Source organism: Bidens hawaiensis, unplaced genomic scaffold, assembly GCF_021521415.1.
Source record: "Bidens hawaiensis isolate Kalapana, Puna unplaced genomic scaffold, B.hawaiensis_p1.1 tig00000416_1, whole genome shotgun sequence".
NCBI lineage: Eukaryota > Viridiplantae > Streptophyta > Magnoliopsida > Asterales > Asteraceae > Bidens > Bidens hawaiensis.
In genome coordinates, this window is record NW_027491029.1 from 2,203,639 (window position 1) to 2,219,160 (window position 15,522).

Here is a 15,522-nt window from a genome sequence, read left to right on the forward strand (position 1 = left end):
GACACGTAATTAGGTTAATGTGGCTAGTTGTGTTTGATCCAAGTCGGGTCATACCCAATAACGAGTTAGACACACACCAATTATGTATTTGTTGAGATATGATCTATAAAACAAATACAGAACACGACACATTCAGAAATCGGGTTTCTGAATATTTACTTGAAAGTGTTAGATAAATTAATTGGTTAATTTATTTATTCAAATAATTATTATTGGAATGATTATTTAACTATGTATTCTTTTATAAAATGGTTTATAAAAGATGGGGTGTTTATATATTTTATAAAATATAAAATATAAAATATAAAATAAAAAAAAAAAAAAAAAAAAAAAAAAAAAAGGTTATAATTGGGGCCGGTTTTGGGTGGGCCCCACACCCCATGTCTTGGTCAATATCATGTCATGGAAAAGGTTGAGTATGGGTAACTTAACCTAACATCATGGGCATATGAATGATGATAATAAATAATGATCAAGATACACCAAATATGATACACTTTTCAAGTAACCAAACACAACTCTTCCTTTCTTTCTTTCTTGCTTGTTTACGGCCAAAAGAAAAGGAAGGGCTCGGGTCTCGTTTTTTTTCGTGTTCAAGCTTCCTAGCATAGCTCGGTGTGTGTTGGAGGCTCGGGGTATATTCCGTTTGAGGGTTTTCCTTTGAAAGTCTAGCATTCACATCATCATCTTCTTCAACCATCTACTAAACTCTTAAAGGGTTAAGAATGTAAGTGTTTACAAGCTTGATAGTTTAGCTTTTCCGTATCATTTGATCCTTGCTTCGGGTTTCTAGTAAATAGATTATTGGTAATCTTATAACATGAATAAACTAGGTTATTCATGAACATATACATATATAAACACATGGATACATATGTTTACTTTGTAAATATCACGCTTCCGCCTTAATTGTGACTAGTTAAATGGTTAACTAAGCTTGTTAATTTCATAGAAACCCAACAGTTTATCGTGTAATCGTAACAGGAAGATTTTTTATGGCAATGTTATTTTGTTTTACAAATTGGGCGATATAAAAGAATTGTCTTTCTTATGGCTCTGTATATGGTCCAAGAGTACTTCTATAAGAGAGTGAAGGTTATGGTTTGGTTTTAATTTGGACGGAATGATATATTAGGTGATTTGGTTTTTTTTTTTCCCTCTTTGAGCTTGTTCCTTGGCTTCTTGCTGAGTTTATATTAATATGCACCTTTTTGTATAAGCCTTGCCGTAAAAAAAAACCGTAAAAACCAAAAATAAACACTTGGCCCAAGGCTTTTAAGTTATTTATTAATAGAAGGGGTCGGGTGGGGTGGTGGATGATTGACCAAGAAGCATATAATTTGTTTTTTAGCAAAAGGAAACGTAGAATGAAAACCAAATAACTCTAACATACCAAAACCTTCTAATTCCCTTTCATACTCCCAAATATTCCCCTTCTTATCAACAACTTTGTCTCCAGGCATCTTTTTGGGTTTTATTATGTTTTCCACATGAAGTCCCACATTATTATCTAGGGTTTTCAGAACCCTAGGCTAAATCGGTGGTAAATATATTATTTTTATAAATAATTTTGCATTTATAAACCGCTCTCAAGAAACTATTAAACTCTTTTGTATTGGGAACTGACTCTCATTTAATGCTTTCATTGTATATTAAGACAACTAGAGTTTCTCGGGTTGTAGAATTTCTAATGTCATATTTACATGTTTCAAGAACAACCAAGTCCAAGGACCTAGTCAACTAAATATTTTTTTTTCGAACCATATTTTTTATAGAGCTCCTTACCAAATCTAACTTTTATATATACTAGGAATTGAACCCTCCGCGTTGCGACAGCTTGACGCGAATTCAGTCGATATTTGTTAAGCTCGTCACGACACCTACACTATATCAAAAAAATTAGATGTGAACGCCTGAGATAGTGTCAGCACACGTACAACTTATGATTAAAGCGACATATATATACGGTCATTATAAGTTAGGTTCATACCCGTACCGACACTAAATTAGAAACATAAATTAGTACCTGTATAGCTTATAAAACGATGTTTATTCGGTTGGCAAGATACGAGCGTTATGGCGGAAAATTCAGTCAGTATCAATAGATTCGCCACAGTCTTCGAACTAAACTCAAAAAATAATTTCGAAAATTATCATATTTAAAACAATAAAAAACGACAAAACACGAGCGTTGGAGCGGCGAGTCGACACATCCGGTCAGTTCGGTTAAGTTCATTACCTTACTAGAATAAACATAAAAAATAATGTCACTATTGGCTAGTTTCCTTACGATACAATACAAAACTAAATCTAAACTTAATTTCTTCAAATTATTGTACATATAAAACCAATGAAAAAAGAAGAAACTTTTATACAAATTAACAACATAAATTCAAGGGAAAATTCTCAAAATAGGTATTTATGAACCGGTTTTTTTAATACCCGGGTTTTTAATACCCAAACCCGTACCCGACCCTACCCGTAGGGTACTGATAGGGAATGAATTTTGGCACTAAAACCCGAACCTGAACTGAAACCGATTCATCCGGTAATACCGAAAACCCGAACCGGTTTCATACTCGGAACCGGGTTTTTCCAAAACCCGAAACTGAGTATTTCAAATGCCCGATGTATACCCGAAAAATACCTTAAAAACACCCCTAAAAAGTGCAAACTTTAAAAAAAATCCAATTTATACCCGAAAAAACCTCGGGAAAAAACCCGAAAAAACTCGTTAGTATGGTTTTCTCAATACCCAAACCTAGTTTCATACCCGAACCCGGGTATTTAAAAACCCAATTTGTGCACCTCTAGTCACGACTAGTTTATAGCAAGATATACACAAGACGAGTTAACTACCAATAAAATACTCGTATGCTTAATGTAAATCTGGTAACTTATTAGAACGAGTTGATTAACAATAAAATACTCGTATTGGGAATATAAACAAGGTAAACTAGTCACGACGAGTTAACTACAAATAAACTACTCGTATGAGTAATGTTTACCAGATAAAATTATCGAGACGAGTTGGTTATCAATAAAATACTCGTATAATGGACGTTGACATGTATCTACTCGTAAAGACTAGTTGACGAAACAAACTAACCATTCAGGTTAGTGTTTTTGTAAAACAAACCAGTTAGATGAATTTGCTAATCAAACTCATCATCGTGGTTAGTTTGATAAAATACTCGCGACTCTTAAGGTTTTATAATCTGATCGTCGCGACTAAAGAATATCTTATTTACTCGTGTGGTGCTGATTACGAGGGTTTAAACTTATTTAATCTTTACGAGTAGATTATTAGTGAAACAAGTCGTTTTGGTTAGTTTATAGACACGTGACAAGTTTTAATTGGTTATACAAACTACTCGTGAATAATTATAAACTATTCTTCACGACTAGATTATAATACATATTTTGGGAATATGTTGAAAATGACACATAAAACCTGAAAAATCTAATCATAAATACCTATTTTGGGAATTTTCCCTAAATTCAAAGACAGCCCACCAAAGTTAAAATAATTAATAGAGATGCATACCAAAAGCAACGGTTTAGAACCCGGGCAACCATTAACACAAAGAAAGACCACCAAAGTTAAAATAATTAATAGAGATGTATACGAAAAGCAAAGGTTTCGAACCCGGGCAACCATATTAACACAAAGAAGATTCAAAAACAAAACTTAGCCAACTTGCTATACTTGGCAGCTTTGTTGAACTTAAAAAAATGGAACAAAGGTTATGAATACTAAAATATTACGTTTCTCAAAAGTGGTGGTGGATAGGGTGTTTACAGTTTGGTTCGAAATTGTAAAACCATTCAGACCGGTTATCGGTTTGGTTTTACGGTTGGTTTTCTTTCTTAACTTTCGTTGGTTGGTTTGAATGTTTTCAAACCGTAACGAACGGTTCGGTTTACGGTTTGTAGCGAAAACCAACCGTATAAAACAGGTCTGGAGCGTACAATTTAATAATATATATTATACGGGATATATATAAGATTTTATTATATATATGTATATAAATATACATTTATTGATATTGACAAAAGTAAAGGAAAAAAAGTGGGCTAAGCTCTTATCTAAAACAAAAAAAGTTTAATAGATTATTCAATTTAATAAACAAGAACAAAATCATTTGTTGTTCGTTAAATTCCATAAATTATTAAGAGCGATACAATAGATATATCAGAAATTAATTTGGACATATTTATATAAAACCTCGATAAGCTACCGTTACAAACGGTTCAATTTAAATGTTTAACGGTTTGAATTTGGTTTATGGAAATCAAAAACCGTTACACACAGTTTGGTTCATGGTTTAATCTAAAACCGCGAAAATCGAACCGTGAGCACCCCTATTCGTGGCACTAACCATTGATCTTAATACACACACACATTTATATATATATATATATATATATATATATATATATATATATATATATATATATATATATATAAGGATTATGATTATGTGAGACCATTTTAAAATTGAGAACTTTAAGAAACCATTTTGGAACACAAAAAATCATTTTAAGAAAAATAAAAACCTTTATAAAACAAAAAAAATGCGAAAATAAAAAAAGTAATTTTTTTTTTATTTTTTTATCCCGTTTCATATAAAAAATAAAAAAATATCGTTTTAGCAAAATTATACTTTTATGTATAATACATATTTTTTTAATTTTATAAAAGTTATTCTTTATACATATATGTATAGTAAACATAAATGATAATATACATATGTGTATATTATTTAACTCGTGAATAAATAAAAACATACATATGTGTATAATTAGGTTTATTTTAATTTTTGGTATTTTTTTTAAACCGGGATGAAAAATAAAAATTTTAGGTTTTTTACTTTTTAATTTTTTTTTGTTTTATATTTTTAAAGGTTTTTTTTGTGGCCCAAAATGATTCTTAAAGATCTCTTAGGATCCTTACCATATATATATATATATATATATATATATATACACACACACACACATCTGTGTGTGTCTTTAAGGGTGGAGTCAAATAAAAACTTATCTCCAAAATAAAACCTAAAAACTTCTAAAGAATTATTTTTAACTTTTTAAAAAAATATTTTTATTGTTTTTCTTCCATTATTCTTAAATGTTGATATTTTTCCAAAAAAAAAAAAAAAAAACCTTATCGGTAAATCTGTCGGTGTAGTGCACATGAGTAATCGTGTACAATGGGTCGCACCCCAATCTACGCGGAAATGCCGGGGTGTCAGCTGATTGCTCACAGCTCTCAAGGTACTATCATGCAACATTTAAAATGATAATATATATTATTCCAATTCAAACAATCCAATGTACATAATTAAATAAAACAAGTAAAACAAAGTTTAAAATTTTAATTCTTATATCTTCTTCTCTAGCATGCAACCCTAAGTTTGTTCAAAGAATCTTGATAATCATATACTACGCTGACCTGCATATGCATTAAAAATATAAATAATTTGTCAACACGAGGTTGAGTGAGTAAAACACCAGTTGAGCGAATATATAATAGGTATAAAAAAGTGCAAAATGTATCAAGTGAGATAAGTAATTTAACTAAATGAAAAAGTAAATATATTGTCAGTGAGCACGATGCCAGATGAACTGGACAATGGCTATTACGACAACCGTATGATCATTCTATTCTATGATTATGATGGACCTCTCTGAAATGTATTCAAATAAAGCATATAAGCATATAACACGTTAGGCATAAATTGTTAAACACACATGACTAACAGTTGCAAGTTGAGTATTAAATAATAATATAAAATATTTAGAACGCATATGTCCCCAACACAATAAAAAAAATGAATTAAAAGAGGGGAGTGTGAAACTCACTTGATAAAGTAGAACAAGTGAAGGTGAAATGGTGATAGAAATTAAGTTAAATGAACCCGAGCTTCTCGGGATGTGTTGAAAATGGTTCCTAGTTATTAATGGTAATAAGATTAATTATAAAAGATATAACATGATTTAATGAATTAAGATTTCGATGGGATTTGAGTTAGGTTTGTGATTAGAATTGTTATTGAATGAACGATTAATCTCTACGGATTATTTGTTATTACGAAAACCACATTAGTAGTCATCATTTAATTAAGAGAATCGTTTGTTTATCATATAATCAAATTTATGAATAATTAGTTTAAATTAATATGAGTTGTGATATACTATAATAGGGTTGGTATCATTTAAGAACTCCAAAAAAGTTAAGAACTGTTATGAACTCTAAACAATCAAATATTTTTTTAATTTTTTTTATATACTAACATTATTTAAGAGTAGTTTTATCATATTTTATATAAAAAATTTTGATTGCATATATAAATCACAAGTTTACATATGTGTAAAATTTTTGTATTAACAAATTTACATAGGTGTAAAATAAAACATAGATATGTATAAAATCTAATTTTTAAAACAGTAATTATAAATATAGATATACAAAATGATGAAACTACACTCAAATAACATTAACATACAAAATTTTTTATAAAAAATCTTAGTTTTCAATGGTTCCTTCAAGTTCTTAAATAATTTAAGAGTTCTGTAATGATACTCATTCTACTATAATAAACGTTTAAATAGTTAATTATAATAAAATCTATATTTTAAAATCTTTAATGAAACCCAATGGTAAAAATATAGTAAGTTCGTTTAACACGTTTAATACATTTTATTATATTTTTGTTTTAAAAATAATATATATATATACATATATATATATATATATATATATATATAGAAATTTGTAAAAACATTTAACGACAAGAAACGTCAACTTAAAATGTCGGGGTTTAGTAAGTTAAAGTTTATTATTTATATATACTTTATTTGACAAGAAATGTAACTAAAATATGTCGGTTTAAATAAAATAATGTTTGTTTTATTTTAATATTTATTAATAAATTAGTTAATAAGTCATTTAAACCTTTAAGAACAATTCACAAAATTAAAATACAAAAGCGGGCTGGCCAGGGCTCGAACCCGCGCCCCTGGCCGGTTCACTGGTGAACACATGCAACAAGCAACCAGCTAAGACAAATGACGATATGATTATAAACTGGAAACCAAATTTTAAATATCATAACAGATTTTAGCCCAAATTGATTATGAACCCTAATTTTACAAATTCGTTAATCGGTTAAAGATTGGTTTAATTAATGCTGGGGTTATTGTAACTCGGGTTGAAACGATCATGAATCATAGATCAATTACCTATGATGAAAATGGATTTACGTCAAAAGACCAATATATAGCAGCAGCCAAACTCAAGTTCCAGAAGAAACAAATAATGGCAACATGTATGATGTAATTGCTTTAGTGTTAAGGGTCGTTGGCTTGCATAGACGATGTATCTTCGTTTAATTGCATTATCTTGATATGTATATTGTAATTCAAGAAAACGGTATATGAAGGGTTTGTAAATAAGTTAATTCGTATAATAAAGATGTAAGGCCCCGTTCCCGGTGCCCTACATTGGATGTTGGATTTACTCATAAACACAGTTCTAAATATCAGAGTTAATTAAAACTTCACGGAATAATAATAGTAGTCAACCATTCATTACAAATATTCATAACTTGTCTTTTTAAAACATAAATAAAACATAGTATCAAAACATCATGAAAATTATTTAGATGCCAGCCTCTTCAATCTTGCCATGTGTCCTACTCAAATCAGCTGTCTCAATCTGTTAACCTGCGTGTATACTAAAAGTCAGCTACCCTGAGTGAGTTCTAGTTAATCAGACGACATACGGTACATTCACATACTTACATATGCACCCGAAGGTACATACGTTCATATTTACTTGCATACTTACATTGTAACAGCCCAGCTACTACCGCACCATAATATTGTCCGCTTTGCCCGGGACGTACCACCACCGCCTCACGGATTTGCTTTTGGTTGCCCAGGTGGTCACCCATCCTCATACTACTCCCACTTGAGCACACTTAACTGTCGAATTCTCCTCTCATCCACTACCATTAAGCTTCCAAAACGCGTTATGATTGGGAATGTATCCACCTCCTTATAAAGAAGCCTTAGTTCTCCTTCCCAATCGATGTGGGATGTCACAATCCACCCCTTTAGGGGTCCAGCGTCCTCACGGGACCTGGCACCACCGGTCCGGCCCTGGCTCTGATACCATCAGTAACAGCCCAGCTATCACTGCACCATAATATTGTCCGCTTTTGCCGGGACGTACCACCATCGCCTCACGGATTTGCTTTTGGTTGCCCTGGTGGTCACCCATCCTCATACTACTCCCACCTGAGCACTCTTAACTATGGGGATTCTCCTCTCATCCACTACCATTAAGCGTCCAAAACGCGTTATGATGAGGAATGTATCCACCTCTTTATAAAGAAGGCTTAGTTCTCCTTCCCAACCGTACTTGTAACATCCCGATTTTCTAGTTCGGTTAATAAAATAAAATATGAGTTATATTGAGTAGGGCTACTGTTGGGCTAAATGGATTTGGGTTATGGACTTCATGGTCAAAGTATCAATACAAGCCAAGTTGGAGACATACCGTAAAGCTACAATAGAACGAGCTTCATGGTCAAAGTATCAATACAAGCCAAGTGTAAGACCAGTTCAAAAGACGTAAGAGAAGGCAAAGGTATGATCATTTGAAGAAGTTCAGAGGGAATATCGTAAAAGTATAACATCCAGCCCCTTGCCTCATGATAATATTATTGGTGAAGTAAATGAGGGGGTTCATACGCGACGTCAAGTTGCTAATGTATGTGATGATAATGTATTGTGTGCGTATGATGATATGCATGCATCAGGGATCATGAGTATCGCTAAGTACACATGCTTTCATTCCCAAATTGAATTGACAATTGTTTAAATCGCACTTCAAGAACCGTCTTGGGTAGAAGCAATTCAAGAGGTGTTGCAACAATTTATATGACTGGGTGTTTAGGATCTCCTTGATCAACTAGCTCAGGTGATGACGGCGATCCAGACAAAATGTTTATTTAAACGTAAAAAGGACGATCATGGGGGTAATAATGAGAAATAAGGCAAGATCAGTCGTCCAAGGTTTTAATTAACAAGAAGCCATTAATTACACCCAGGTATATGCTCCAGTTGCTCGACTGGAGGCTATATGTATATTTTTAGCCTATGCAGCTTTCAAGAACTTTAAAGTCTATCAAATGGATGTTAACAGTGCGCTATTGAACGAGGAAATTCACGAGAAGGTGTATGTGAAGAAAACTAATGGTTTTGAAGTTCATGACTATCCTGAGCGTGTTTACCCTTTAAACAAGGCTCTATATGGTCTTCACCAAGCCCCATGAGCTTAATATAGTACGTTGATTGACCATCTGATCGATAGTGGCTTCAAACGAGGGACTATAGATTATACTCTCTTTTATAAGAATGTGGAAGATGTCACACCCTCAAAATCCACTAACGGAGTTTTACCGTCAGAGGGTGTGAACTAACAGGATCAGAATCACCAGTTATAATCAAACCATAAAATAAAGTTTCAAAACCATGAAAACGTTTACGAGTAATTAAATGCGGAAGCGTAAAAACCTTTAACCAAAAGTTGCGTCACGCAGGACGACTTAAAACCTATGGTAACCGTTAAAAATAAGTATGCATAACAAAAGCGTTTTCAATCAATGCATGTTCCTAAACCGCGCGCCCACCTCGGCTACCTGAGAATAACATACTAAAAGTGTCAACACAAGGTTGGTGAGTTCACAAGTTATATAAAAATAAATGTTTAGCGTTTGCGTTCATCGTTTTGCGTTACAACGTTTTGTGTTACAGCGTTACAGCGTTTTGCGTTACAGCGTTTTGCGTTATCAGATAGTGTTATGTCAATTATATATCGATAGGTAGCTAGTCTATACAACAAGTATTACTAAGTGTTCGACACCGAAGCTGACTCGTTTATTAAGTGCCTTGTCACCAGGTCCTCCAGACCATGGTACGTGTTAGCCAAAATTACACCCGCTCGACCTCCAGTCGAGTTTAGCGTTGGGTGGGGTTTGTCAAACCCAGTAGTACTACTCAACAGTGACTCGCTATTCAAAATATTAACCGGTTCGATGTGTAGGACTTCAAATGTTTCGTTTGCCACTTAGCCTTTACAAATGATATATAATTTATAACAAAATCTTAAATGCGTTGTGGAGTATGTTATCTCCCCCAAGTGAAAAGCGTTTAAAACAGTTTAAAAGGGGAAAGTGAAACTCACTGTTTGCGAAGAATTTCCCAATTTAAATCACCAAGATGCGCGTCACCGAAAAACTCTCTCTAGCGTTCTAAAACAACAAGGAGATTTTTCTAAGTGTCGAAATATTATCGAGTCTCTAGACCCGGCACACAATACCTATGCACATAACATGTTTCGTGTTTCGTTTGTGAATCGTGTGTGACTTTAACAAGTGTATTTGTGACACATTACATGTGTAAGCAATCATATACGTGTCATGTATTCATAAAGTACATCACTAGAAATTTTTCCCCGTAAGGGCATTTTGGTCAAATCATGACAATTAACTAGCCATCATTCCCCATAAGGGCATTTTGGTCAAATTATGACAATCAATTAGCAGTTATTCCCCGCAAGGGCATTTTAGTCAAAACACGACAATTATCTTGCAATCATTCCCCTCAAGGGAAATTTGGTCAAAATACGATAATAAATTAGCAAGTATCATATTTCATGCATTTTCACAAAACTCAGCAGCTAGTTTCACCGAGACAGAAATTCTATTTAAAAGATTGTACTATTCCACCGGACATAGCATCTCAATTAATTTACCAAAAATTATCACAGAAGCATATATGTCTTAGGTTTCCAGAAAATATTTTATTATGTTTTTATTCCACATAGTTTTCTCAAAATCATCAAATCATTACAGCAAACTCATAACAGTCAAATTCATGCGCAACAGAATGTTATTTGCAATTACCATTAAACGAAAAATCCAATAAATGCAAGACCACTTGGGTTAGGTTCCTAACTCAATGAGTTAACTTCTAGAAGTGGAACCAACCCAATTGGTCTCGTAGTTCATGAGATATAACATTTACAAAACAACCTAACAGCAGGTCTAACAGCTCAGCTTTGCACAACATTTTTGTAAAATCATAAAAGTTAACTTCTACTTGTGCAAAAATTACAAGTTTATACTTTATAGAAACTAGACTCAACCTAGTTTACTGTAGTACCAATAATCTCAACCAATTTTCACGTTTACACTTCGTTACAGTCACTTAAACATCATATACACATTCTGTCCAGAAACTGTTTGCATCCAAACTCAATATATTAACAACCTATGAACTATCATGCATTCATATAACCCTCTAGACTCCATAAACACCATCTATGCACATCAATTACACATTACACACAAGATTAGGGTTTTTGTTTGAACTCAAATCAAAGACACAACAATCAACATGTTACAATATCAATTCTACTTATCAAATCATTACTCAATCAACAACAATCATATTGATTACATGTTGTAACATCCCAAAATTTCCAAGTAATATTAATTATATTACTTAATAATAGAGAGAAAGTTTACCCGGGGTATCAGGAAATAAATAATAGAATAGGAGTTGGTATGGGTCGGGCTAGTGTTGGGTAATGGATGTGGGTTGTGGACTTGGATTAATTAAGATGGGTTAAATGAGAATGGGCCTTAGGTCCATGGGATCTCAGGGATATAAATACCCTAACACCCCAAAATATCTTCATTCTATCTTATCCAAGCACACTCCACACACACATACACTAACTTCGCCGGAACCGGGCCGAGCCAAGGGAAGAATCGGACTGATCCGAGAGTGAGAGAGGGCGATTAGTTGCGTTAACAAGTTAAAGGAGATCCAAACAAGCCCAAAAAGGTATTATTCTTGATCTTTGAAGTTTAAAGATCCAAGCTTTTTAGTGTTTAAGTGACCGAAAATGGTCGGGAAGCGTAGTGGGTGATATTGAACCATAGCAAGGGTGTTAAAATCGCTCGAAATGCTGGAAAGAAACCGAACAGTGGCTGTCTGGGCAACTTCGCCTTCATCTGGGCAACTTCGCCTTCAACGCGACGAACTTCGCCTGCAAGCTAAGTTCGCCTGATGAACTTCGCCTGCAAGCTAAGTTCGCCTGATGGCAACTTCGCTGTAAAGTTAAGTTCGCCTGATGATAACTTCGCCTGAAGCCAAGTTCGCCTAAGGTTTAATTTCGCCTGAAGCCAAGTTCGCCTGAGGTTTAACTTCGCCTGAAGCCAAGTTCGCCTGAGGTTTAACTTCGCCTAAAGCTAAGTTCGCCTAAGGTTTAACTTCGCCTAAAGTTAAGTTCGCTTAGAAAATAAATTAAAAACCTAATGGAAAATGTGTTAAGACAGTTAATGTAAATAAAATTTTTCCAAGCTGACCTGGCAGCTCGACCCCAGCCAGGGGCTCTGCCCCTTGGACCCTGCTAGGGGCTGCCGCCCCTAGACCCCGCTGCCAGGGGCGCTGCCCCCGGACCCCCGTTCGTTGTGGGTAGTAGTTAAGACTGGAAAGATGATATGAGTAGTGATAGTTGTTTGATACGTGTACTTGTTATACAGTCAGCCGTGCACAGCTGAAGAAAGGGATTACGATTAACGGTGAACGTAACCGTGTTCAGGTGAGTTTCTAGCCCCATTCCTTGTTATGTTTTCGGGGCTGTGTGTATACTCGATGTGTTGTTAATACATTTATCCTAAGTGATAAGTGTATGTCATATGTGATATGTGTGATAGATATGAATGATTGTTTGTCGTTACGCGAACGATCTTCGGATATTGCGCGTACTGTCAGGTTAAAAATAAAGGTACGAATATTATATATCGAAGATGTATGAATATTTCAAATGAATACTTGTCGGGGCGTGAACGATCTTCGGATATTGCACGTAACGACAAGGGGTATGGTTGTTAAATGAATGAGGTAAAGAATGCCTAGAGTGTTCTTATGTTATAATGTAAGTGTGTGTATATAGGTACACGAATGGCATGTGAGTTCTACGTTCGACATAGTAAGTTAGGATGGCAAATCCCTCTAGCTTCTGTCGGACATAGACTCGGCTGGTGATGGCGTAGTTAAGGACTGCGAGCCTTAAAAGTGAAGTAGATGATATATGTAAACGTAAATAAGGACTGCGAACCTTATACGTAATGTAGATAGGCGTCAGCATAGGAAAGGACTGTGAACCTTATACGTGCTGTATTTGTAGCATAGGGGAGGACTGCGAACCTCGTACGTGCTATGAATTAGGTTGCAACATAGGGAAGGACTGCGAACCTTGTACGTGTTGTGGATGTATTTCAGCATAGGAAAGGGCTGTGAACCTTATACGTGCTGATTTTGTAGCATAGGGGAGGACTGCGAACCTCGTACGTGCTATAAATTAGGTTGCAACATAGGGAAGGACTGCGAACCTTGTACGTGTTGTGGATGTATGTCAGCATAGGAAAGGACTGTGAATCTTATACGTGCTGTATTTGTAGCATAGGGGAGGACTGCGAACCTCGTACGTGCTATGAATTAGGTTGCAACATAGGGAAGGACTGTGAACCTTGTACGTGTTGTGGATGTATGTCAGCATAGGAAAGGACTGTGAACCTTATACGTGCTGATTTTGTAGCATAGGGGAGGACTGCGAACCTCGTACGTGCTATGAATTAGGTTGCAACATAGGGAAGGACTGCGAACCTTGTACGTGTTGTGGATGTACTATGGTATAGGGAAGGACCGCGATCCTTGTACGTACCATAAATGGTGAACGTAGGTAAGGACTGCGAACCTTGTACGTGTTCACGACCTTGAGTACAGGTATAGACGGTGAACTATGAACGTACTCTCGGTAGACTGAGGTTAGTGATTGTAGATATGTATGTATGTATGGTAGCAAGTATGTATGTAGAACAGAAGGGTAACTAGTGAAGTATGGATATGTATCTACGGATATGTGTGTATGTGTATGTATTGTATGGCGTTCGATTAACTAGAACTCACTCAGCGTAGCTGACTTTTAGTATGCACGCAGGTGAGCTGATTATAGAGTTAGCATGAGGATGACACACGGCATGGATTGAACGGCTGGCATCTGAAGAAAGAAGTAAAGATGTTTTAAATATAAAGTTTTGTGTTATGGTATCAAAGAAAAGATTTAATGTTTTGTAACAAATGATTGATGTTTTATAATCCGCGAAAAATTTTAATAAACTCTGATTTGAAGAACTGTGTTTATGAGTAAATCCGATGCTAAAGTAGGGTCACCGGGTTCGGGGCCTTACACATGTATATATGAAATCGGCAGCTTAGGGTTTACAATTAACCCAACAAACATCAAAATCAAGTAATAAGAATGTATAGGATAATCAATTATACCTTCCTAGCACCTAGTTCTTCAATCAAGGGCTTGATTTGGTGGTTGTATGTGTGTGTGAAGGTGACGGCAGCCAAGAGGGATGGAGGGGGTGGCTGATCGGTTTTGGGAGAAAGAAAAAATAAGAGTTAGGGTTTATTATAACATAGTATTTATAGAATACTATGTTACACTTTAGCCCCCCCACTTTTAAGTATTACTTTTCCTAGCTTAAACTAACTTGTTTACATCTTGAGTTAACGTTTATAACCATGTTATCACACAACACATAAGTCTAACACATAATTATCACATAATTACTGTTTTGACGTTTTTCGTTTATTCATCAATCGTTTGTGTCAACTCGTTTGCGTTTCGGTGCAATTCCCGAAAGACTACACATGTAGTAAGTGTTAAGCGTCATTTAAACCTTAGTTTAAATGTAATGAAGTGTGCGTTATAGATTCAATGATCTTAAGTTTGAATTGACGAAGTTGAGTTAACGGAGTTAACCTGAAATTGACGATTGTCACATCATTCCCATGTTAAAGAATTTTCGTCCCGAAAATTTGAGTCAAGTCGTAATGAGTGTCTGAAAAATTAAGAAAAATTTTCAGTTTGTCATATCATCCCCTAGTAGAAAGAAATTTCGTCCCGAAATTTAATTCATACCTCCGGTGATGTCTGACGGTTTGCCGAGTTTCGCGGTTTTCGGTGTTTGGTCAGCCCTTCAAACAGGTGAGGTTACTTTTTCATCATTTGATCCTCGCGTTCCCACGTGAACTCCGGTCCACGTCTCGAGTTCCAACGAACCTTAATGATTGGAATTTTGCTGTGCTTGAGCGTTTTGGTTTCCCAATCCAAAACCTCGACTGGTTCCTCAATGAAACGTAACTGTTCATCAACTTGCAGTTCCTCCAAAGGAACTACTTGGGTTTCATCGGACAGGCATTTCTTCAAATTGGACACGTGGAATACATTGTGTACGCCACCGAGTTCCGTTGGTAGGTCCAGTCGGTACGCCACCGGAACAATGCGCTCAGTTATCCGGTAAGGACCAACATATCGTGGGTTGAGTTTGTTTCGCTTCCCAAAGCGAACCACACCTTTCCAAGGTG